At 41.6% G+C, this 24,905-nt stretch overlaps 1 protein-coding gene across 22 annotated transcripts in view; it reads right to left on the minus strand.

Annotated features, from left to right (window-relative positions):
- ZNF644 (zinc finger protein 644) overlaps positions 1–24,905 on the minus strand; it is an 85,079-nt gene that overhangs the window by 43,398 nt on the left and 16,776 nt on the right. For 13 of the 22 annotated variants that reach the window (XM_040564784.1, XM_040564791.1, XM_040564769.1 and 10 more), the window contains one exon: positions 23,371–23,492. The exons of 2 other annotated variants lie outside the window; for them this stretch is intronic. The gene's annotated coding sequence lies outside the window, so the exon portion shown is untranslated. 7 more of the 22 variants (XM_040564789.1, XM_040564790.1, XM_040564782.1 and 4 more) reach the window with 6 other exon arrangements.

A 24,905-nucleotide genomic window follows, 5' to 3' on the forward strand; every position in this document is an offset into this window, starting at 1 on the left:
CCAGACTGGATGGGACCTTGAGCAACCTGATTTAGTGGGAAGTGTCCCTCCCTGGCCATGGTGAGGGGGTGGACTAGGAGGTATCTTTAACTTCCCTTCCAACCCAAACCACTCCACCATTCCAGGATTGTATAGTAGGTGTTGATTTTTTTTTTTTTTTAGGTAAGTAAAAACCCATTCCCCACTCAACTACTCAATGTTCACTCTCGGTTTGGTAGCACTTTAAGCTTCTGACATTGTCTATCATATGGAAATGCTTCTCTCTTTGAACATATGCCCTTTAAATGTTTGTGGACTTTGTTTCACTGCTCATTTCCTTTTGCTTAGTCAGAACTTGGGCAAAAGTCTTCTATCTTTGAACAGTATTTGAAATAATTTTAAATTGCTTGAATTATTTGAAATAATTCTTCCAAACACATGATAGCCAATGGACAATCTCACTCCTTCCAACGTGTAAAAAAAAAGTGTTTAGTAATAAAATATCTGGGATTTCAGTTGTAAGTGTGTAGTGTTTCATGTGCAGACTCATCTCCCTTCATTTGCATACACAAAGTATACTGCTTTTTCACTGCCTTGTCACACCTGCAGAAATAGATCTTCTGGCCGAGCTTCCCCTACCTAGCAATAACGAAGACCAGCCAATAAGCTGAGGCAGGACCTACAGGTTCTAACAAATCTATTTAAGGTCACAACATTCCTGGCATACCACAAAACAGAAACCCCATTACACTGCAAGTGTTCGGCCACTTAATCTCCACCTCCTTAGCTGTTCCATTTGGCCACGTGACATACATTACCACTCATATGAAATATTGATCTCATGATAGAAGTGCTGATGTCTCCATCATGTGATGGATTACAGCAATGAATACCCTTGTTCTGGCTTTAGGAAAACATCCTCCTGGTATGCCCTCAAAGCAGCTGTGAGACTTTCAGAAGAGGCAACAGCAAAAAGGAAGCCATGCTGGTTATCCTGATGTGTGCATATCCTGTCCACTGGCTGTAGTTAGGCATCTGATCTAGTTGTGGCTTTACAATACACTGGGTTGTCACAGCGTTCTGGTATGTGATTGTTTAAGTTCAGTTTTCCTGACCAAAACAGATTTTCCAAGCAAACTTTCTAAAGCAGCCCAAGAAACAGAACAGATGTGAAACACATTGCCTAAGCCTACTTCACACACTTTACACTGGATTACAGGAAGACTGCAGAAGAACAGGATCTGAACCAGCTAAAAAATGATAAAAAAACATGAAATCATTTATATAAAATCAAGAGTATGAAATAAATACCTGCACATTTGGCACACACCACACACACAACCACTCCATTTCAGAATACTGAAGACGTTATGTCTGAATCGCTAGATTCACTAAAGAAAATCCAAAGAACAAATAAAACAGAAACTGAAGGAAGTTAACAAATAACAGGCCAGCTTCCCCAGTATTACACTTCAGAATACCCTAACCAAAGCTATTCCCTGACTGTATTTTAACCCAGCAGAAAGTTGCTGGGAATTCACAATGTTTAGAGGAAAACAATATGACATTTGTCTTTTTTTTTTTTTTGAGTTATAGTTTTCATAAAATACTCAGATTTGTACTGAAAACAAGACTAAAGAAAGGGGAGGATTTTTTTTTCTTTTTACCACTTTTTTTAAATGAGTTGAGTTGCCCTATTAAGAACAAAGCGCGAATTCTGAATTAAAGAGTATTGGTAACAAAAGCTTAAGCTTCATGGTTGCACTTCAATATTTACGCATTCTCACAAATAAGCTGTTGATTAACATCATACCTCTTTGATTTTCACTTCTGAATGCCAAAGTCTCCTTTACAATCAGAAAGAAATGCAAATGAATCAATAGTGATAGAAAACATTAAGAAAAAGGACAACCTTAAGCATGTTGGAAACAGTACACTTTTTCCTGCTCAAAATGGCTTTCCAGAAGATGACTTTTTTTTTTAAAAAAAGGAAAAGTTAAGATAAAACTGTTCGGAGGAATGAAAGTGAAGTCACAGGCAGATTATTTTGAATAAAATCACCCTGGGCCCTAGCATTAATAGTAATTTGGAAGTTGGAAGAAGATTTGTTTTAAGATCACAGAAACCACAACACAAGGGATCACTTCTCCTCCTTCATTATTTTCTCATCCCTTGAAAAGAAGTAGGCACCAGCATTCTTCAGGACCGGCTTACTAGATGGACCTAAGGCCAAGTCAATTTGAAATACGTTAAATAGAATTTCTTTTAAAAGAGCCCAACATCCTAAACATCAAAATGATCATGTCATAGGAATTGAACAAAAACACTTTTCTCTAAATGTCTTAGCCGACAAAAGAACAACTCCCTATTAACACTCCAAAATGGTATTAAGAAATTTTCAGCTGGGGTACTGCAGTACTTGGCGTGCAGACATATAAATCCATCCCTCTAATTCCTTAGTGCATACTTCTGGATTTCTGAAGAGACCACAGAACCTGGATGTCTTCTCAGTTTTCCTAAATGCCAATAAATTACCCGAGACATAGCCTTAATTTAGAATTTCTTATCTTGTTCTGCAACACAGCACTCTTACATTCCAAAGTAATAAAATAAGATTAAAATTGTTCATCTATATGTGAAAAGATTTGTATAGATAGGCAAAGGAACACACACAACTTCTGCAACGATTACAAAATAATTAACAACTAAATAATTTTTGACATAAAGACTTGCTATTACTACCTCTTGCATATCTTCTTCTCTGTTTACCTCTGCTACAACTTCAGTAGACTCAAAAACGTAAGCCAAATTCACAAGTTTTTAAATAACTAAACTCCCAAACCCACTCATCTCAAGTCAAACAAACCATACAGAATCCTCAATCAAGAGAAGAGATGCAGAAAACAAAAGGGGAACTACACCTCTCAATTCCTACTACCCTGTCCAACATTTAAAGAACTATCTGTTTTGAAAGATGACCTCTTTCAAGAAGGCTGCAATCATTTTTTTTTTCTCTACAGGATCAAAATAGGAGAGCTCTTTGTATTTTAGACATTTCTAAAAAATAATTATTGCTCTATGTGTATGGTATTTTTGGAAATGGTATGACACTTCAGTTACATAATAACTGAAGTGGTTTTTCCCAAGCATCACTTCTATTTTTGGTTCTCTTCCTTGTGCAGAAGTAAGTAATCCCTGTTAACGCACATGACGCAATGGTAAAAAGCAATAGCAGTCTTTCAAAGTAGAGTGATAGGCCTGGCAAACAATTTTTTTCTGGGCAAGCTGTTCCTCTTCCTCTCCAGTCCCTTGGAGGGAGTCCCTTGGAGATGGACCTTGATAATCCTCCAGCACTTTCTGCCACACGTATAGCAGTGAGAATCACCGTGAACTTAACCAGTAAGTCTTGCCACCTAGGGAGTTTGGGAACAGGGACTCGTAATTTACAGGAACATGGCACTGAATACTTGTGATGTACCTTATCTTAAACAACTAACGAAAGATGTCTGTGAGAATCTCTGCTAAAGCCACTCATCAACAAACCTACCGCTTCCCATCACAACACGTGTCACTCCTGTCCAATACACTCAAGGCTTTATAAGGACACAGAAAATGGCAATTGCTATCCCAAAGCACTTAGAAACTAACAAGTCAGACAAAACAAACCTTCTGAGGTTTCTCCAACACAAAGATATAGAAAGAATATACAACATGCTGTCTCTACAGTCTTCGTTTCATGTACCACACAAGCAACCTTTCCACCTCAGTTTCACCAGCATTTCAGCTTGCATATGAGAAGCAAACTCTCCCAGCTCCCATTCTATAATTGCTCCAAAGCCTCCAAGTTTTTCCTTCACAGCTAATTGAGGTTAATTCACTAGTATCACATGCCCCCCCCAACTTACCCTCTCACCTTTTCCCCAGAAGAAAATTGCCACAACATAATTTTTTTCTTAGTTAATAAGTACCCGAGTAGGGGGCACTAATTGCTACTTTGTTTTCAACTTCACAGAAGATGAAAAACTGTTTTTCCAGTAGCTTCAGAGTTGTAACCATCATCATTATTTTTATGCACTGCGATTGCTTTCACTAGATGCAACAGGTTCTCATTTTTTAAAACGTTGCTCAAGAACAGAAAAGATTAACTGATGTCATTGATGCCTATTGGCATTTTTAAATTCTGCATAGAGATCCAATAATGACAACAATAATAAAGGAGCCAGGAACTAAGCAAAAAGGACAGAGTACCCACTTCGCCGCGAGAGAGAACCGAGCGAAGGCAGCTGCGAAACTGTCACTTCCCACTCACTGCGATAGCACAAACAATCCCGACTTTCTCACAGAAGATACACTCATAACAACTACCACATTAAAACAACAAAGCCCAGCACTTCTGTGTGAAGAAGCAAGGTTATTTGTACCAGAACTTCTCAAGCAAAGGCTGTCCTACCTTGAAAATATAGTTTCTAATACCGTGTCAGCTTATAGCAACAAAATAAAAAGCTTTCAAAGCACAGAATCTAGCCTTAGGTTCCTAAGATCATGCAGAAAAACAGTTTCTTGGCAAACAAAATAATCATAAATACAATAAACTCTTCAATAACCCACAAACACTTTTTTGGTGGATGGGAACCTAATTTTAGGGTCTACATTTTATAAAATTCCTACCCCTTTTGATTGAAAAAAGATTTTTTTAATGTTAATTTAACAACAGAGACAGTCTCTGAAACTCTACAGCCACAAAGCTGTTGGTTTATGCCTACATACGAAGATGAAGAAAGACACCAGCAATAAACATTATAAACATTAAGTCCTTTTGCAAAAAGAGAAAGCCAAGAATTACTTCAAATCGGTAATGCTCCTAGAAAAGCTGAGCAGAATCAGAAGCAAACAGCAGATATACTCAGAGGCCTGCCACTCCTGAAGAAAAAAAAGTTGAAAGAGAAAAAAAAGAAAAAAGCAATCTACGAACCACAATGCTCTAGGAAGAGCAGCAAAACCAAAACCAGCCAAAACCAAGCACACCAACCAGCACCCAGCACCCCAGCAAGTGCAGCCAGACAAGAACCAGACACCTGCCCACCACTTCCTACCAGCAGCAGCACAGCGGTTTCACAAGTGCCATGCTTTACAAGCAGCCATCACTAAGAGTTTTCCAAAAGCAGCCCGCCGACCTCTGCAGGCCTTTACTGGAGGGAAACCTCAATCAGAAAGCCCAGTGCTGTCCCCATCAGGAAGCTGACCTAGGAAGGTAGGTGGGATAAAGCACAACTCACGCTACCAGCGCGCCAAATATTACTCAGTGAAGGAGCAGGTAGGACAGATTCAGTTACTACTCTTCAACGTTACAATGATCTGATCGCATCTTAAGGACTTCTGCACTTTTCACTCAAGCTAAAAAAGGACATGTAAAAGTAAAAGGTTGTAAATAAAGATAATCTATACAAGACCCGTAATGTGCATCTTGTGTTCTACCACTTGCTTGTGGGAAGCGCTCTCCCAAGGCAGAGCTAGCAGCCAGCCCAGGGAACCTGAGAGCTGCAATGATCACAGTTCCAGTCTTCAGCTACAAGAGGACAGATCAATACAGCACCTGTAATTCCTCACATCCTGTTTCCCAGGATGCATCCTTTCCCCCTTACAGTTGCTTTGTGAAGACTGTAACATTTAAGGCAGACAAAAAACCAAAAACAACAAACAAAACAAAAACAACCTTCAAATACTCATAAAATAACAACCCTTTATAAAAAAATCTGATGGCAAATACCAGACTGCAACTTTTTTTTTTTTTTTTTTAATTTTCACTCAAAAACCAGTAGGCCCTTAAATCCAAAGTTTTTGTAAGTATGGTACGTCCCTAACTTGCAACATCAAGCATACTGAAGTTACTGCACACTAACAACAGGCCTGCAATATTCCCAAACCCAGCAACCTGACCTTTGTTCCAATTTGCACACAGACTTTGCATCCTTTGGATTAAGTTTCAAGAAATACTAAATTTCTAAATAACCCACCATCCTTCAACTAGTCAGTTACATGTAAGATGAAGCACTCAGTACCAATCAATACATGCCAACTAGAGATTTACCTTTTCTAATAGCTGGGCTGAGTCACAGTAAGAACAGCAGTTCCCCTACCAACACTACCACAAGTGCATCAATTGGAGGGAGAGCTTTCTGTGTTACCAAATTGGCCAAGAAATGGCCAGTTAATATTTAGCATAACAAAATGCACCCAAAAAATGCATACTCACTGTTAAGCCACTGTCTCCCCCCCTTTAGCCTCATTGGGGGTGTAAGGGCATTGCTGCAACAGTTCATCAGCCTAACAGCTGCTGTGTACAGTTAACAGTGGCAGAAACGCAGCACAACAATGAGATACTCACTATTATTTGGGTTATTTGCTTACTTATAAATTTAAAAAAGCTTGCTCTCCTTCAATGAACCAACTCCATTTATGAATAAATACAATATAATTAAGAGTAGACTTTATACCAAGATTAAATACTCATTACATTGCACACTAGGTAACATGACCAATCCTGTGACTATCACGCTCTTTTCAGTTAAAACAAAACAACAAAAAAAAACACATTGCAAGTCCATGCAAACTCATTACATGGTCCTTCTTGACAGCTGTGATTTGAGCATCAAATTGCATGTTGTCTAACACTACTATTGCATTTGGCTTCGTTTCAGTGATTTCAGTAATGAGGGAAATCACTGCAACTATTTCACATCCTCACACATCAAAAAGAAGCCCTTTCTGCAGCTTGGTGAACAACATGGCCATGACTCTCACACCACCACTGCTCGTGTGAATTCTCTGCTATTAGCTGACACAAGTTTAGATTTAGAGGATACACTGGCATAAAAAACTATTTTCTTTTTTTAATTAAGCATAAAAATGATGTCTTTTTCAGGATGGCACAAACTGTGGGGATTCCCTTAACCCAGACAGCCCAGTGTTATCTTTATGCATATGAACCAGACTGACCAACATTCACGATTTCCTTGGGTAACTTTAAATCTTTTCCCAGTAGCTATATCAAGTTTACATCTACATTCAACAAAGCAGCAAGGAAAAACACTTCACTATCAAAAACATGCTTATATTTAGAGTGCTCAAGGATAAGTATTTTGAGAGAAGAAAGACTTGTTTGGGTTTATTTTACCAGGAATTTCTTCACACAATGAAGTTGTGTGAACACTAATTTCAGGTGAAGGAATCATGCTTTGGAGGCTCTGCCAATTTAAACCAGTTTAAAAGTCAATTTAATTGAGTGCAATCTTGTTCAGATTGAATCTAATTTTATTAAATGATCTTTTCCCCAGTCTCTTAATACACTGTACAGAATATCAAAATGTAGAGCACAGAGGGAACCAGTTCAATTTGGCTTAAAATAACTATATCATCAGAGTAGTGCATTTGGCATTGAAATGATACAATAAAAAAGAAAACAAAACAAACACACCTTAACAGGTAGTCCTCTAACAGCCACATCACTTGAACTTTGTTGAAGACAAAAAGTTGTTTTAAACTATAGAAACATAACAAAAGAGTGATGATCCCAACTAGCCAAATCAACAAGGCCAGTCAGCAACTGCTCAAAGGACTTTCATTCAAACCAACCTCAAGAGGAACCGCAAAGAAAGTGGCATGACTACTCTGCCTTTTTCCAAGTTCTGAGATCTTTTGCAAGCTGGTAAAAAAAACTGAAAGTGTTCCAAGTTAATAGGTGTGTGTGAGCACACGTGCTTTATTATTACAAAGAATTTTACTCCCTTTTCAGTTGTTTTCTCCAGAAGTGCCTTCAAAAGGCTTGAATGAAAAAGTTTGTGCATTTGTAGGTTCTGGTAATACATGCAAGCACAGGCACAGACTATTGCTTCCAACAGAAATTCCACTGACAACCAAGTGTCCATATTGAAATACAGCCTTCACTGTTATTTTAAAGCAGAAGGCATTGCCACTATTGTTTAACATCCTGTTTATTCAATTGCTGATGCTCCTATTTCAATCAATTGTTGCTCTAATAATTAACCTCACAAGGATGCTTCAAGTCAGCAGTGCCTTTTCTTCTTACTAGCCAGGTCACCCACTGAGAGATTTCAAGACTGTAGTAATCTCTTTTAGCATTCACTGGTAAATTTTTATACACTCGTTCCTGGGCATATACCTTCAAGTGCTACTCATTATAGAATAGATGCTGGATTTCAGAAAAAAAAGTCGAAGTAATACATCTTTGCCCTGAATTTGTTAAATGATATAACCAAGTATCATTTTGAATATGACGAAATACCATACAGATCAAAGAAAAATAAAGTTCTCTCTATAAACAAGAAAAGTTTTGTTGGTGACAATAACTGTGAAATCAACTCCCCCCCAACTCCTTTTCCCTGCAGAGCTTTTTTTTTTTTTGTATTAAAAAAAACTACAATCCTCTGTTTAAGCAAGTGCTAGATGTTGGAAGACAGTATTTTGAAGGCTTTCTCTACTCTGGTTATAATTCATGTATAACTCTGCACCACATCCCTCTGCAGTTATATTAGACAGGTTTGCAACATCAGCTTTGATTATAAGTCAACGTAATAGGATTGTCACACTGCACTGCTCCTCCATGCACTCTACTTAAACTCCTCTCCCACAAGGAAATCGCAGCATTTTCTCCGCATCTAAGTGACCCACTAAAAGCTCCTCAAGACCTATTTCACCTTGTCTAATCAGTTCATTTATTCTTCCCTCAAATCACCTGCCTTACACAAGTCAGGTAGCAAAGAATTTTATATAGAAGAATCACATCAAGTTGTCAAAACTCCAAAGTACCTCTTACACGTGAAAATTCTTCCATTAAAGACTTGTTTTATAATTTGAATGAAAAATTATTTTACAACTATTATAAAGAAAATGTATTGCGCAAACTTCTCAGTAAAAGGTAGAATTCTGTGGTGGAATTCCAGAGATGCTTATCAGCCTCTTGGATTGTTTGTCCCATGTGTTAATTCATTAATCTATACAACACGAAATGGCTTCTTCCTCTAAAATCTGGCACACATTCATTCCCCATACGCATCTCAAAGCGAAGTTCCATGACACAATCTTCATAATTAAATTATGTGCTAGAAAGGAGGGGAGGATCAGAATATCACTGCAAACAAGATCTTGCTTAAAGGGCCAGAGTTGTACAGCACGGATGGAAGCCTATTTTGATATACCATGCTTGCATTTCATTGCCTCCACGACTTGTCAGTTTATAGCCCACATTATCCACTTCCAACAGACTAAAGGCTGCACATAAAGGCAGGAAGAAAACTTGGCAGATCGCAGGTAAGGAAACAAACGGGTCAAGCCGACGCTGATCACCGCAACCTGACGTAACACAAACTTTGCGAGGCCCGCCGGCCCCCGAAGCAGACGGCAGCCCAGCCGCACGACCCGACTGCCGGCGCCGTGAACTTTTCCGCCGCTGCCGTACCCCAGGAGCCGCACCCGGGGCAGGCGGCGGGCCGGCATCCCCCAGCCCTTTGTAGCGATGCCGGGCGGCTCCGAGGCCGCCCCGCTGCGTGCCGAGGAGAGAGGGAAGGGGCCGGCCGAGGACAGCGACACCCAGGCGGCACGGAGCGCCCCGGCCGCGCCGCTCGGTCCCAAGCCGGGCGGAGCCCCCCAGGGTGACCCCGGGCCCCGCCGATCCGGCAACGACCTCTTGCCCCGGCCGTGCTGCGGGCGGCCGGCCCGGCTGCGGTTACCTGGTCCCTGAGGCCCCCGCTGCAGACGGCCGGGCCCCGGCGGCCGTCCCCGCGCCCCGCCGAGGCGGCCCGGGGCTGCCCCTCTCCTCCGCGCCTGGCAATGGCGGCGGCCGCGCCGCCCCCCCGCTCCGCGCTCACTGGCTGCGCCACTTCATGTGACCGAGCGGGTCCCTCCCGGCGCAGCCCTTTGTGTCCGGGGCACCGGGGAGGCCGCCCGCCGGACGGACGGCTCGGGGAGGGGGGCTCGGCGCCCGTGGAGGCGGCGGGGCCGGGGGGGGGGGGGGGAGCACGGCGGCCGCCCCCTCCCCGCCCGCCTCTCCCCACGCCGCTGCCCCGGCCCCTCGCTCACCGCGGCGCGGGCGGCGGCGGCGCCGCAGCAGGTCGGAGGCGGCCGCCATGTTCCCGCTGCGGCAGGATGGAGGAGAGAGCCGCCCGCCGACCGACCGTCAACTGCCGCTAGGGCGCCCAGACGCGCCCGGCCCCGCTCGGCCCGCGCCCCCCTCCTCTGCCGGCTACGGGGGTGAGGGGAGGGGGGGAGCGGGGGAGGGCATTTAAAAAAGAAGCCTAACGGGAACTCACGGGCTCGCCGGGCTGTGCGTCACGCCGGGGTTACGTCCTGCGCGCGCCGTCATGACGTCATCGCGCAAGCTTCCCGACCTCCCCCCCGTACACACACAGACACACGGACACACAGACAGACACACACACACGCACGCACCCACCGAGCAACACGCGTCCCGGGTGGGGGGGGCGCAGCGCGCATGCGTGCGACGTTCCCGCGCCAGCGCTGCCCAGCCCCCTCCCGCGGCCAGACGGGGGGCGGGAGGGGGCGCGCCCCCCTTCCCGTCGGCGGCGCGCGAGCGGCCGTTAGCGGCGCGCGCCTCTCCTTCAGCGCCGCTGGGGCCACGCGCGTTGGCCCCGCGGGGTAGCTGCCGGCAGCGCTGTGAGGGCAGTTAGGGACTGTCCCCGCAGGCGTGAGGGAAATGTGACCTAAAAGAGCCTTCCCCGAAAGGCGGAGTGCCTCCCGCCCCGGCGCGGCCGCTCCTCACCTGCGCCAGGCTTGCCAGCGGGCTCGGGAGCGGGAGGTCAGAGCGTGTGCTGCCTAGCGGTGCCTTTGCCACAGAAAGTGGAAAACTAGGTCAAACGCTGAAGGAGCCGCACAAAGGAGGCAGAGTCCTGCAACGAGCAGCGTCTGGCAAAGGATGTGACAGGGCAGTGTGAGGCAGGAGCATGAAACCCGAGCGAAGCAGCAACGTGAGGGGAGAAGAGAGCCACAGGGGCGGTCAGTCCTTCCCGAGGGATCAGGGAGGACAGGACCCTGAGAAAGTAGCATTTGATGCCAATTTTCCTTCAGATTGATGGTTCTGCTGGCAAACCCCGACTCAAAAGGGCAGGGCTTCAAGCGAGACAAGTAAATTGGTGAATTAGGGACTGCTTTGATAAATTGATAAATTAGACTTTTCCTGCAGATTTGCTAGGCCCAAAGGATTTCACACTAGAGCGAGGAGGTGATGAGGCAACTTCAGAGGTGTGAGCGGCTGTTGCTGAGAGCTCATGAAGACTTCAGAAGAGGAAAAGGAAACACACAGCACATATCATTCAAAGGGGAGCATAGGTAGAGCCAGGAACTGTCAATCATTCCAGCCTCCATTCCCAGAAAAGTACTGAAGCAAATAATCACACATCTTTAAGTATATGGTAGCTAATGAAGTGATAAGTTACAGCCAACATGGATTTGTCAAGAAAATCATATCAAGCCAAACTCATTCCATGTGATGACAGTCTAACGGACCTTTGGTAGGAGTAGCAGTAGGTCTGTTATGGCTTGACTTAAGTAAGGCTTTTGATGCTGTCTCAGAGAACTCAATAACTGAGCAAGCAAAAGAAATACGATCAGAATGAAATGACTGCGGTGGTGCAAAACTACTCAAAAAGCAAGCAGCAATGCTTTACTTTGAAAAATAGCAGAATATAACAAATGTGGTTCCTTAGGCCTGGATATGTCCTGGGTCTGGTACCAAGTCTCTAATTACATGAATGATAGGGCACAGTTTACATTGATTGGATTTGCTGGCAATACCAAACCGGGGTAGCTGGAAGAGAACAGAATAGCAGGGCAAAAATAGAATTCAAAATGTTCTTGACAAACTGGTTGCAGAAATAGGATGCAATTTAATAAATGCACGTGCCAATTTCTACATTTAAGTAGGAAGATAACTGCACAATTACAAGACTAGGAACAGATAAATAAATACCAGGTCTTTAGAACAGGGGCTGGGGATCACAGTAGATCACAAACTGAACATGCGTCAACAATGTCACACTGTTGTGAAAAAAGCCACAGTACAGAGATGTGTAAACAGAACTGTCATATCTAGGACGTACGAAGAATTTATCCTCATATTTAACACTGGTAAAGCCTTGCCTGGAATACTGTGTTCAGTTTTAGGGCTCTGCCTTTCAAGAAAAATGCGTCTTTTAAAATAGACCGACAGAAGAGAGTCCAGGAAATAAACAAAAACAACAACAACAAAACAGGAATTTCAAAAGATGTGACACTAACTGAAAATAGGAATGATTAAGATTTCCTAGTCTAGAAGAGAGAGGACCATAGGAAGGAAAATACATTGTTCACTAAATCCACCCAGGAGAAGACAAAAAGTAGCAGTTTCAAACTGTACTGAAGGAAATTTAGGCTAGACATTAGGAAAAGTTTTACTATGGTATGAATAAATAAAACTGCTATATATTCTCTGGAGGGTTCTGGAAACTTCGTTCCCATTTTTTAAGGCTGAGTTAAAAGATCAGAAGCATTGGACTCTGCTGTGAAGTAATGGAGACACACTAGGCAGTCAAATTTTTTTTCAGCATCATTTTCCATAACTGCAATTACTATCCAGGTATCTGTTCTGATCCTTTTTTTTTTTTTGATAGAAATCCCAGAGACATTTAAAATTTAATGTGTTGGTATGATCTTATGCACAGGTGTAGATATCCCCTTTGGGAGTCTTTGTCATATTGAATTCTGTATAACTGTGTGGCAACATGTCACATACTCATTCGCTAATTTACAAACTTTATATAACACTACAAATCCCACATTTACAAATAATGTGTTTGTTAGTACTCATGTAACTAGTGTGAATTAAGGCTTTTGCCTTTTTTTTTTTTTCATGGTAACAGATGAATATTTCCTCAGAATCCATTAAACTTTGGGGTTTCTCCAGAGCTTGCCAGTTAGAAGGCAGCGTGAACAGTTTATATTATGGGACTGAGACCTACCAAACTCATCTCATTAGAGATGACTAAAAGGCCATTAAATGGGACGATTTTTAATCTCCACTGAGTTCGACTGAATTCAAACTGATAGCCCACAGGCAAAAGGCTATAAATTTCATTAACAGTACCCTGAAGCACTTAGTCCCCTAATGAGTGCTAATGTTACTCTTCTGAGAATTAAGCTTGTTTTCTGAGAAGATACATTTATAAAATCAAGTTCTGATATTTTGGAGCATGTATGTATGGTTTTCCACTGCTCTTAAACAAAAGAAACATTGTTATCTCATACAATCAACAGATTTCCTCTAAGAGTCTTGGTAATATGTTCTCCATGCTAACAAAAATGCAAACAAAAACATGGAAAAGCAAATATTAATACTACCTCTCTATTTCATGCTAAAAATATTTACATATATTTCATATATATACATATATTTCATATATTCAATATATACATATATTTCATGCTAAAAATATATACATATATTTTAAACACCAATTATTTTAAGGCAATCACACTCACTTATATTTTGTCCCCTAGCAGATAATTTTTAAGCAGTAGCAATTCCTCCTTCAATTCTGTGACAAATAATTGAAGGAAAATACCAAATTCTATGAAAGTATTATCATATAGAAGAAGATGCAGTGTTTTACTATAACAAGTAAAATGGATAGCATAAGGAAAGCTGAACTTTAGTTCTACTGCTGCCAAATCTCACAGTTTTATTAAGAGCTTAAAGATATTTAGCATTGTATTTAGTACCTCAACTTATTACTTGACCTAAAATTCCCAATTCTATAAACAGGACTGAACTCTATAAAAATACTTATGATCCACACATTGTGGATACAGATTCAGTGTGAATTCATGGAGGCCATAACTGCAACATTTCATCAAAATGGCAGTGTACTAAAATGACTAGGGCTATGTCCAGTCATGTCACAACCCTTGTTTTGATTTCTGATTATGCCAGCTGTGACACGTATGCTTATAATACGTGAAAATTGGTAGATTATCTTAAATGTTGCATGCTGGGTTAAAACGAGTTGAGAAATATATACAAATACAAAAAAAAAAAAATCAGTCTAATTTTGGATGACAGAAAAAGGCTCCATTGAGGCACTCCAAGATCAGTGAAAGAATGTGCACAACAAATAAAGGACCACAAGATATGACTCTTGAAAATTAAGACCCATACTGCACAGTTGGCTTTTTATTTCCATGAATTCTGTCTGTGAACCTGTATTATTCCTCCACTGATGCAGAAAAGGCCTAATAATGGTTAAAACAGCAACTGAAAACCTCTTGAGAAAAGGTTGCTACCTAGTTCTGCTTGGTCTTCAAAATGGTTTTATAAAGCTCATATCAAAGCAGGCTCTTTCATGTTAGCAGCAAAATATGATTAATTGAAACCAATTTGGAAACTGTTTTTTCATATAAACATTTTTGTAGATGATACTACAGAGGGAGAGTTGGAGCAGGTCTAAGCTGAAGCATTTTGAATGAAAGAAGATCACAAATGCTTCCTTGCAACACACACAGCAAAATCCCAAATGCCTGGAGGGAAAAACTTTTTAATGATAATTTCTTACATTTATATAGCACCTTTTATTCCCTGGGACCCCAAGCACTTCATTAACTCTATGCAAAAAAGTAAAAAGCTTCACCATGGAAATACAGCCACTATATGCATCACTCTGAAAATTTCATTTTCAGTTGACACATTTCTTTCAATACCAAAATACTGTGGTTATCCTGTACATATGAACAAAAACAAAATCAGAGAAAATATTAGATTACATATTTTTGAGACATAGAACAATTTAACCCTGTGTGATTTGCAAATAGCAATGCACTTATGTAATGGATACATTGCATTAATCCCATCCATTTCCCCTCTCCATTTCTACTTCTATCTCATCTTCATACTGTCACCTTTGGTAGAAAATTTTGTCTTCTGTAACATTCCAAAATGGGAATGATCCTTGATGTCAGAATTTCAGACAAAAATTGGGTTTATAGGAAAAAGTAGCATCTTTTATTAAATTCACTACTATAAAGTACTCACTACTATGAAGTGAAAAAGTAGAAAAGTTTTGGAGTACTTGAGACCTAATGCTTTTCTTTTTTTTAGCTAAGATGGATGTTTTAAAAAAGCATGCTACCTCTACTTATAAAGTTTTCTTGTCATCATTTGCAGACCCTTCGAATCACAAAAACAAGCCCCCAGAAACATCATGTGAAAGATCTGTGTGTTATTGGTCACCTTACCACAGTTTTTCTTTTCATCCTACAGAGATGTTTCCAATTTCTTGGCCTTTCTTACAACGATACCATTTCATCAATATCAACAAATTTAGGAACTCAATATACTGGTCGTTTTTACAGAGTAATTAGCGTATTTCTACTGAAATTTTGAAGAACTAATAGCAGAATTAATTTGAGCAGTTTGATTTACCTAAAGATTGTAAAAATTGAAAGAGGAAATAATGACAACTGGTTTTTTGTTTGAGCTGTTGATTCATGTTTCGTTGGCTTGCTTGTTTCACAGGCTTTTTCGAAATACAGTTGTCAACGTTAATTAAAGAGGACTGTCTAGTCTTGTCTTTCTCAGACAGAAACAAATCTATTTTACTCAGAATATAAATTTATTCTCTGCTATTAATCAAGATATTTTAATCATTTTTTTGTCAGTATCAATTAAACTTTCAGAATTACCTGTAAAACAGTGAGAGGGCAGTAAGAATGTATAGGTGAAGTTATATGTCACTACAGCCTTTGACTCTCCTAACAGTAATCCCAAGATAAGGGTGGTCCTGAAGTACAATACTCTGCAACAGAAGGATATTTGGAAACGCTTTCTGGGGAAGTAGTTTTACTCGCCACTATGAATTGCCTTTAGAACCATCATACTGTTTTAAATCTCTCACCTAGGAAAATATTTCCAAGTTAAATAATACAGACAACTGCCACTTTGTTTTCCTTTTTCTAGGTTTCTGTCCATGGACAGTAGCTGGAAAATACAGTATCTGTTGCTCAGACCTGCTCCTGTTGGCTAAGACTACTCCAGCAATTACAACAAAGCTTCTGTCACAAGGACACCAGCTATGTATCCAGCCTCCCACAGCTGCCTCCTGTTTTCAGTCTCACCAGTAAGAAGTGTTATTGTCATCTGCCACTGATCAGAGAGGAGCAGCTCCTGGGACAACACTGTCTGCCTGGCACACAAGGCTCCATTCTTCTCTGCTCCTCAGGTACCACCATAATAAACGTTATTAATTAGCAAATCCTAGATTAATTATCAATAGACCAAATTAACCATGGTTTTTATGCTTATTTGCTTTTATCTTGCATTATTCTAATCCATCCCACATTAAAAAGGAGATAGTTAATCCTACATCTTTGTTCCCTTCAGGAGGAGCTGACACCTCTTTTCTCATGTCTGAGTTACTGAGCTCAAGTCTCATAGAATTCAAAGATCACAAGAAGGCAGATTAGAGCAGGAAAATACCACCATATATTGTAACACTGACCTTCTTAAAAACAACAATGTATTGCCTTGGAGGGTTGCCATTTGCATCATGCAGGAAGTATTAATATAAGAAAATGTGCTATGAGCAACATAACTGTAACAAATTTCTTCCTGAGTCTGCTGATGAATTATAATTTAGTGAGAGAGGAAGAAAGCTGTAGCAGAAAACTGGCCTTCAGCAGATGATGGAAAGGACCTAGATATAATAGGTATAAATTGTCATAGTTCTGCTTAACCCAGTCTGATGATTCAGTTCACATTATAGTCCTGAAATCGCCCACAGAGAAGACAGAGTAATTTCAAGTTCTCTCTCTCAATTGTCACACCAGTAACCTTAACATACCCCTGCAGAGGAAGGGTTCATTAGAGTCCAGCTCCTACCACTACCAACTTCATGCCTGATCTTCAACTTGACCACCCAATGCTGGCAAAGAATTGCCTATGAGAAGGAAACAGCACCAGGCCATGGTGCACCAGGGTGCCATGTTCTGGTCTTCCAGCTGTGTCACGCCCCACCTCTCCCTACACCCACCTCTGGGACTGGCATTAGGGGCACACCCATGACTAGGACACATAGTGGAGTCCTGAGAAATTTTAATGTGGGGAGTTAGTAACAATGACCCTTTTAGCCATGCTCCATCTCCAAATTTGTATTTGTGACTCCTACACATCCCAGTGAGGGACCCAGGTAGGGAAAGCCACACAGGGAAAGCCACTTCCCTCAGCTGATCACTATTTCAACACACCCACATGGGGATAAAAGTTTTTGCAGCCAATCCCCACCATTTCTGTACTTCAAGGTCACCTGGCCAGTCAGAAGTAAGGACAACGGTCCAAGTGAAGACATTTTTACCAGAAAATGTAGCCTTTAGAGGCAAGCGCTCTATGTTGAAAAATGAAAAAAGAACAGGATCTCTCAGTTGTGGTTGGCATTGCCAGGGTGTCACTACATACCAGGCAGGATTTCAAACCGCCTTCTTTTCCCCATAGCTTCCTATTGTCCTGCCCTGCAGCTCCTGCATAGTAATTGTGAATTCTTGCATTAAGTCAAATGGACATACACCCTCTTGTCCTTATGCTTGACAAAAACATTTACGTCAATCTTTGTTATCATCTGTTTGTAGAGCTCCAGAGGTTTGTGCGTGGGAAGACATAATAACAATATTTAAAGAAGTAAAGAAATAAAAAAGCACTTTATTACTATTAACGTGAAAGTACTGATGAGCTTATTTTGTCTTTAGATAAGATCACAGCAGCAGAAAGTCTGTTTGATATGCCATACCTTCTGTTTGTTTCTTAATTGTAAGGAGTTTGGTTTTGATCAAGACAATTAATTATGAATATAGCTGAGTTTTCTAACATCAGAGATAAAGCTTAAAAAACTACAAAAGCTTTTTTAGAGTATAGTGTACTGTATAGGTAAGTATATATCTTCAGGGCATGAAAACAGACATCTTTGTAATTGAATCTTGAAAAGGAGGGAAAAATATATGAAACTGTGATAGTTTCTGACAGGCTTAGAGTTAACATCCAATTTTGAAAAATTATTTATCAGATTTTGTGGTTGCTCAGAACCAGTATATAGCATGGTAGGTTTGTATATCTCATATCTCATTTTGACCACTGGAATATAAAGTCTCCTCTCGTAGAATAAAATTAATGTCAAAAAAGAAAAGAGCGAGTTAAAACCTAGGGTTATTATTATGAGAGATTTATTACCCAGGAACTTTTTTCTTTCCAATCTCCCTGCCAGTCCCTCGCTATACAAAGAAAGGAGAAGCATCTCCTAGTTTCTCAGCTTGGCTACATCCTTTACCACTCATCTGCCAGAAAGTATCTTCAGTGCAATGATCAAAGCTATATTAAAACTTTTGCTTCTCTCTTGTTCATCCAGTATTTCCAGATCGTATCCTGCATATACTCTCAGATGAATTATTTGTGCAGCAGTTCACTTGCTATTATCCCTTTCGAGAAATATTGTCTTAGGTTTGGGATTTGCAGGCAGATCTTATAGTATAATATTGCTGCTTTTAGTATGAAGCTCATAGGAACATAAAACATCTCATTATAAGCTCAGTGAAATAGCTGCAAAGACTTTAATGAACTTTCAGCAAGGCTCAAAGAAAGAAAATTCCAACACTAAATTCCTAGTAATAGAAATCTACATATTTAAAATGACTGTAACATAGTTATTTTGGTATCTTGGAATGCAACCTGAGTAGAGGTTTCTCAAACAAAAGAATGAAGAAACTTAGAGGAACAGTCATGTTCACTTTGTCCCAGTTTCACATTACTTGGCTTTGGATTCCAATGATGTGTTCAAAGGTCAGTGTGCAGAAATGAGCTCAGGTAGGGCTTTGGAAGTGTATTTTTAGTTAGAGCATGCAGACAATTCATAGAGTGAAAATGTGCTATCTGTAACAGCAGAATAGTCAGTAGAGTAGTTCCATTTGGGGAATTGCAGCAAAAGAAGCTATGTCTGAATGTTCTCAGGAATCTCTGAAATCATATTAAAATTAAAATCTCTGAAAGCGTGTTAAAATTCCTCCATAAGAAGTTATATGTGAATGATCATTCAAATACACCTTCAGCTTTGAGTAACAATGTTCATATTCTGCTCTAAAACAGAATTTTTACTTGCTCTACTCAAGAGAATCTAATTTTGAATCATTACAAGAGCCAATGAGGTAACAGTGATTTAAAATTTCATGTAGACATCTTAATCAGCAGGTCATTTAACCCAATCAGTGTAAGAGTGAGAGTATTTTAAAAGTATCCCATTTATGAATAAGCGATAACCATGTCTTTGTCACATTCTACCAATTACACATTCTAAAAGAGGATGGTGTCATCACATTTGTGATAGTACATTAGGAAGCACAGCTTTTCACAGTGACTGTTAAAATGGCACATGCTGGGGAAAACAGTGTTTATCAGGATTAATTTAAGACAATAGGTACTCACTAAGCATGAATTGTATATGATCACTTCCATCGTTCACGTTGCAGTTTATCTGATCCCTTATAAAGGGATTGAGATCATACTGAGAGCTCATTTTAGTCTTAGATACTGGCCGGCAGGAGCTGACTGAATTCAACTCTCACGCCTGAGGAAGGCAAGCAGTAGCCTGCAGCACACAGCACTCCCAAACTGCAGCAGGACAGCGCAGTGGGCAGTTGTGGCCAGCAAGGGTTTTGGGGAATGATGACTGCCTGTCCTTTCAGGAGTTTCATCTGGTAGGCTGAGAAAAACTAGTAATGCCTAACAAAGTTTGCACTGATCAAGCAGCTCTCCAGCAGGCTGTAAACACCATCTGAGAGGACGGACTGCTTTTGTTGCTTAGGGCCCACCAACAGATGACTCCACAGAACTTCAGGAGGCTGATACCAGATGCTAGCAAGAGGGAAGGGCTGGAAATGGTGGGGAATCTCCAGCACACGGAGCCACCATTTCAAAGCCCAGGCACCTAGGAAAATTGAAATTTTCTTTCTTTGAGTCTTGTTGAAAGCTCAGGAACTTTTGGGTCACTGTAAGTACAGCTTGGGCAGAACAGCCAGTTAAAGAGCCCTTGAATGCAGAGGAGATGGGAATCATGGCAGCAACACAGGGGCCGCCCCTACATACCATGAGAGGGCTCCAGCTCTTTGTCACATCTGCATGGCACAGCAAATGAGGCACATCTGCCCCACAATGCTAGCAGAATTCCATGTAAGGCCATTTGAGTACTCACATGACATTAGCAGATTTCCACCACATACAACCCACAACCTACACATTCCCTACCTTTATATAAAAATAACCTCACAGATCACCACCCTTCTGGTCTGACTGCAGCAACCCATTGTGAAGAACTGCCATTCCTGAGGCTGGGGAATGCTGGGCAAGAGAGTAGGAGGCCCTACAAAGGCAGGGAGAGAAGTAAGGTCCCTGCACCAACACAAAGATAGTCAGCATCAAGATACCATGCAGTGTAAAATAACCCCCACAATTAGCACTAGCACCAAGAATGCCTCAGGTGCTGCTCCCTCACACATCAAGAGCATGCCTGTGCTGCCACAGGCTGCCCTCGCTGAAATCACGTTTGACCCTATACACACATCACCAGTACCTTCTGGGACAACAAGGAGGTCACTTCAAAGTGAGCAGCTGCAGGAACACTGAGTATTTTCTAGTATTTCTCCTCAGCCCAGCACTGATGCTGAGGGCAGTCACAGGTGTGGGGAAGGGCATGAGAAGAGGTAGTTCTGGATAGGAAATGGTGAACCAAGCCCAGCTTGCTGGCTGGGAGAGCAGGGCTCCTGCTCAAACAATCACCGGGCGTACTTGGTTTGCCTGTTAGTCCAGTCTTTGCATGCAGGCAGCATCTGACATATTTGAGGACATGCCACATGAGCTTGCTGAGTCTGTAACTGAGAAGAGATAAGCACAGCCTGAAGACCATATCCCTACCTATGCTTCACCTTCCCTGGGATAGCCAGCACCTCTGTGGCCTCTCAGTAAATTCTCGGACAACCCACTCAGGCCTTACCTACGCTTCAGAAACAGACTCTGTAGTACCCTCCTTTTTGCAGACTACGTAGAGAAGTTGGTCACGCTTCCTTCTGGGAAGGAAGGTTGTTGCTCCTCCTCTGGGTTAATAGAAGCAAGAAAAGCTCATCTTGTAGCTGTGGCTTCCTAAGTGTGGGGGAAGACTGGCTATGAGGTGGCCAAAGTGCTTGCAGGTGGCAGCCCAGGGCCAGGTGGAGAAGGCTGGGCAGGGGAGGCACAGAGGACGTGTCACTGCAGACGAGAGGGCTGCATGGACAGATGGTGCTGAGCAGGTCTGGGCTGGTATGGCACGCTTGCAGGTGCAGAGCTGCAGTACAGGTGCCAGGCCATATGGCTCTGTTGGACACGTATGAGGGTGCTCCAGGGAGAAGCACTGAGGAGTGGAGGTAGTCCAGACCATACTGGGAGGTAGGTTTCAGAGAAGGTTTCTGAGGAATGTCCCCCCAGCATCCTACCTGGGGCACTCCCAGGGAGCCCCGGAAGGCACACAATGCAGGCAATAAAGCCTTAATGGCAGCACAGGAGCACTTCTACTGGGCAGAAGGTCATAGCTGGCTAGCTGGCCTCCCTGCGCCTGCCAGTTCTTCTGCTCCAAGTCAGATGAGGACACTTCACTTGCAGGGCAGCTGAATGAACAAATTCCATTTCCCAGTATGAACAGGAAAATTAAACGGCTTGGGGAGTTCCCCACTGCTTATCTGGAAATGTCTTGTGAGTAATTAACTCTGCACCAGAACGGAAAAGCAACCTAATATGAAATGTAGTATGCATAAACGTCAACCACAGTGCCATCCTAACCATGTGATCCTTTCTTCCAAAGGTCATACAATTTTCAAAAGCATGCCTTTGATGAAGTGAGAGAAAAAATCTCAAATCCCGTATTCATTTAGAAATTACAATTTTTTTCTTCCTTTTTTCCCCCCCTTTTTTATATAGTTTCTTCTTAGCCCAGTATAAGTAGGAACTATCATGGAAGAGCTTGTAGAAAGAATCCAATTTATTTATTTATTTATTTTACTTCAATGGAACTACATGTGTACAGGGGCTCATTTTGTCCAGATTTAATCCTTCTCTTCTGGAGCCTGGGAGACTTGCAGAAGGAGAGCCTGGATATCTTTTCACTTTGTTTTACGGGAATATTATTTTGATTATCATTTTACTACTATTTAAAAACCCTAGAAGTTCCTGCAGCTGTTTGGTCACGTAATAACAGACAGGCTCTAATTTCTCATGCATGGTACCCAGCATGGTGTATCAGAGAAAAGGCCCCAAACCTGCTCCTGAATTCTAATAAGCGCGTGTGTCACTTTGTAGATCAGAATCCTGTCCAAATTCTGCAAAGTCTAACAGAACAACAGTTGCCAAATGACAAAACCTATCAGAAGAAAGAGAGTAAAAAGGCACGTCTTTGTTTCAGATCTTCACAGCTTCAGTACTGGCAAGAGAAATGTCAAGGTTTCCAAAATAAAGCCAGTTAACCACTGTAACTGCTATTAAATATAAACAAGGACATAAAAATAGAGATGTTGGAAGCCAGGATAAGAACATTTGAAACAGTAGCTATGTATACAATGACAGTTGTTAGCATCGCCTGCTCCTGGGGCTGTGCAGCACCACCAGCTGCGGCCACACAGGGAACAGAGGCAGGAACCTTTAGGGCCTCCAGCACCCAACCGGCCAGGGGCAGTCCCAGGCCAGGTGGTTGTGCAGTGATGCTGCAGCCTGGTGGGAGCAGTAACGGGACTGCAGAGACACACATCTTGCTCCTCTTTACTGTCGTGCAGGAGACGTGCTATGCAAGGAAGCAGCAAGACTGCTTTCGCTGCCATTTGCCCCAGTAACTCCCCTCATCTTAGCTGATTCAAGCAAGCTAAATTCAAGACAGTAGCCCAGTTGTTTTAAAGGCTCATAGCCAGAGAAGAATGGATTAGATCTATTCTGTTGCTGTGGCAGTAAGACAATATGTGCTAACATCCTAAACCAGATAAAATAACTTGGAAGATAATATGAAAGTGAGAACTTAATGGGAATTAGTTAGTCTCTTAAAAATATCACTATTTTCCTTGCATAGAGACAGCTGTTGAATAAATGCACTGCTCAGCACTGATCATCCATATGACATAGTAGATGAAGATGGTGTTTTCCTAAGTAAGAATTATGCTCTTGCCTGTACACAAAATTGTATCCATTTAATTTAATGAGTAAAGAAATGGATGCAGCACAGCCAATATGCAGACAAAATTCAGGGGATAAAATAACATTGCATGCATCTAGCCAAGACTTACAATTTTAGCAGTCTTGTGTTCAGTCCAAGCACAACATAAAATGATTGAGATCCTAGATGTGAGGAAGAAGAGAAATAAGACTGTGATCCACAACCTGTGGAGTCCGTGCTGGTCTTTCAGAGCTGTGAAAAGAAAAACAGGATTGTTCATCTGCAGAATTGCACTTAATTGCTATGTAAGATGTGGTCATTATTGGACTACTCCTGGTGTTTCAGTTAAACGAAAGAAATATGCTAAAATAATTAACAGATGTCATTAAACTACTGTGGTGTTGAACATATATTGCACTTAAAAATAATGAATGTTGACAATTCATTATTTAAGGTTTTATGGTAATACCTCCATGATAAATATTTTACAAATTCTGAAGTCAGGAGTAGGAAGGAGAAGTCTGCACACTACAAACTGCCACAAAACCAAAGAGTTGTCAAAACAAAATGAGCTATAAAAACAATAATATTCAGGCAACATCACTCTCATTAAACACCTAATGATGCCACAGGCACATTAGTAGGGAAGTGCTCATGAGGATCACGAAGAATTAGGAGAAGATAAATAAATAAATAAAAACCCTGCCCCTAATACAGCTTGCCAAGCTGTTTGTACATTCTGCTGCAGGCAGTTTCTTGAAAAAGATGGAGACGTGAGTGGAGACAGTCAGTGACTATTAGATGCTGATGATGGAGAGGGCAAACAGAAGAATTGATGGTAGAGATTAAGGGCTGCATTTTGCTTTCAGTTATTGTCTCACGTTTCAACATTTCATAGTATTTAAATGAATTTGTTACATAAGGCATTTCTCCCGTCTATGCTGCTCAGCAGCCATATTCTCCTTTCTGGTATGGACTGCCTTGGGAAAGTTGCCAAGCTGTGACAGAGCAGGGCATAAAAGGAAATCATGCTCATGTGCTGGGGGTGGGGAAAGCTGCAGGTGAACAGATCCAGTGCAGCAATGTATATACAGGCTCCTGTCTCAAAAACTCAGGGTTTAAATGAAGTGGGAGCCAGTACACTTTTACAAAAAAATGCACAGGGCTGCTAGAGACCCCAAACCATCATGTTCATTTGCTCCAGGGAAGGTATGAGCACAGTGCAATAGGATTGCTCAAGGTTGCACAGGCTGCTGCCTTAGCAGATCGGAAGAACAAACAAGTATTTCCTCTTAAAATGATGGAAAAGCCCCATGCAGCTTTGGAGGCCATTCCTGACAGATGCTGAACATCTCCTTTACACTTGCAATGGATCTGGAGCTTTTAATTAAAGATAGAGGGAAATGAGGGTGGACCCAGACTCTTATAGGAGTAAGCTACTACCTGCCTGCCAGGACCTGCCCAAAAGACCAGGCTCTTCCTACAGAATTCAGTGAATGCCCCCACTGTTTCTAATATTCATTATTCTATTTATTAATAGGCAAGCTCTAAGGTAGTTGTTGCCTTTTCATCTCTAAACCTCAAAGTGCTTTACAAAGGAGATTATCATCAACAAAGGAACACAGACATCTATATTTGGGCTTTGGCATATAAAGAGCATCTCAG

The sequence above is a fragment of the Cygnus olor genome, chromosome 8 (genome assembly GCF_009769625.2).
Source record: "Cygnus olor isolate bCygOlo1 chromosome 8, bCygOlo1.pri.v2, whole genome shotgun sequence".
NCBI classification, from domain to species: domain Eukaryota; kingdom Metazoa; phylum Chordata; class Aves; order Anseriformes; family Anatidae; genus Cygnus; species Cygnus olor.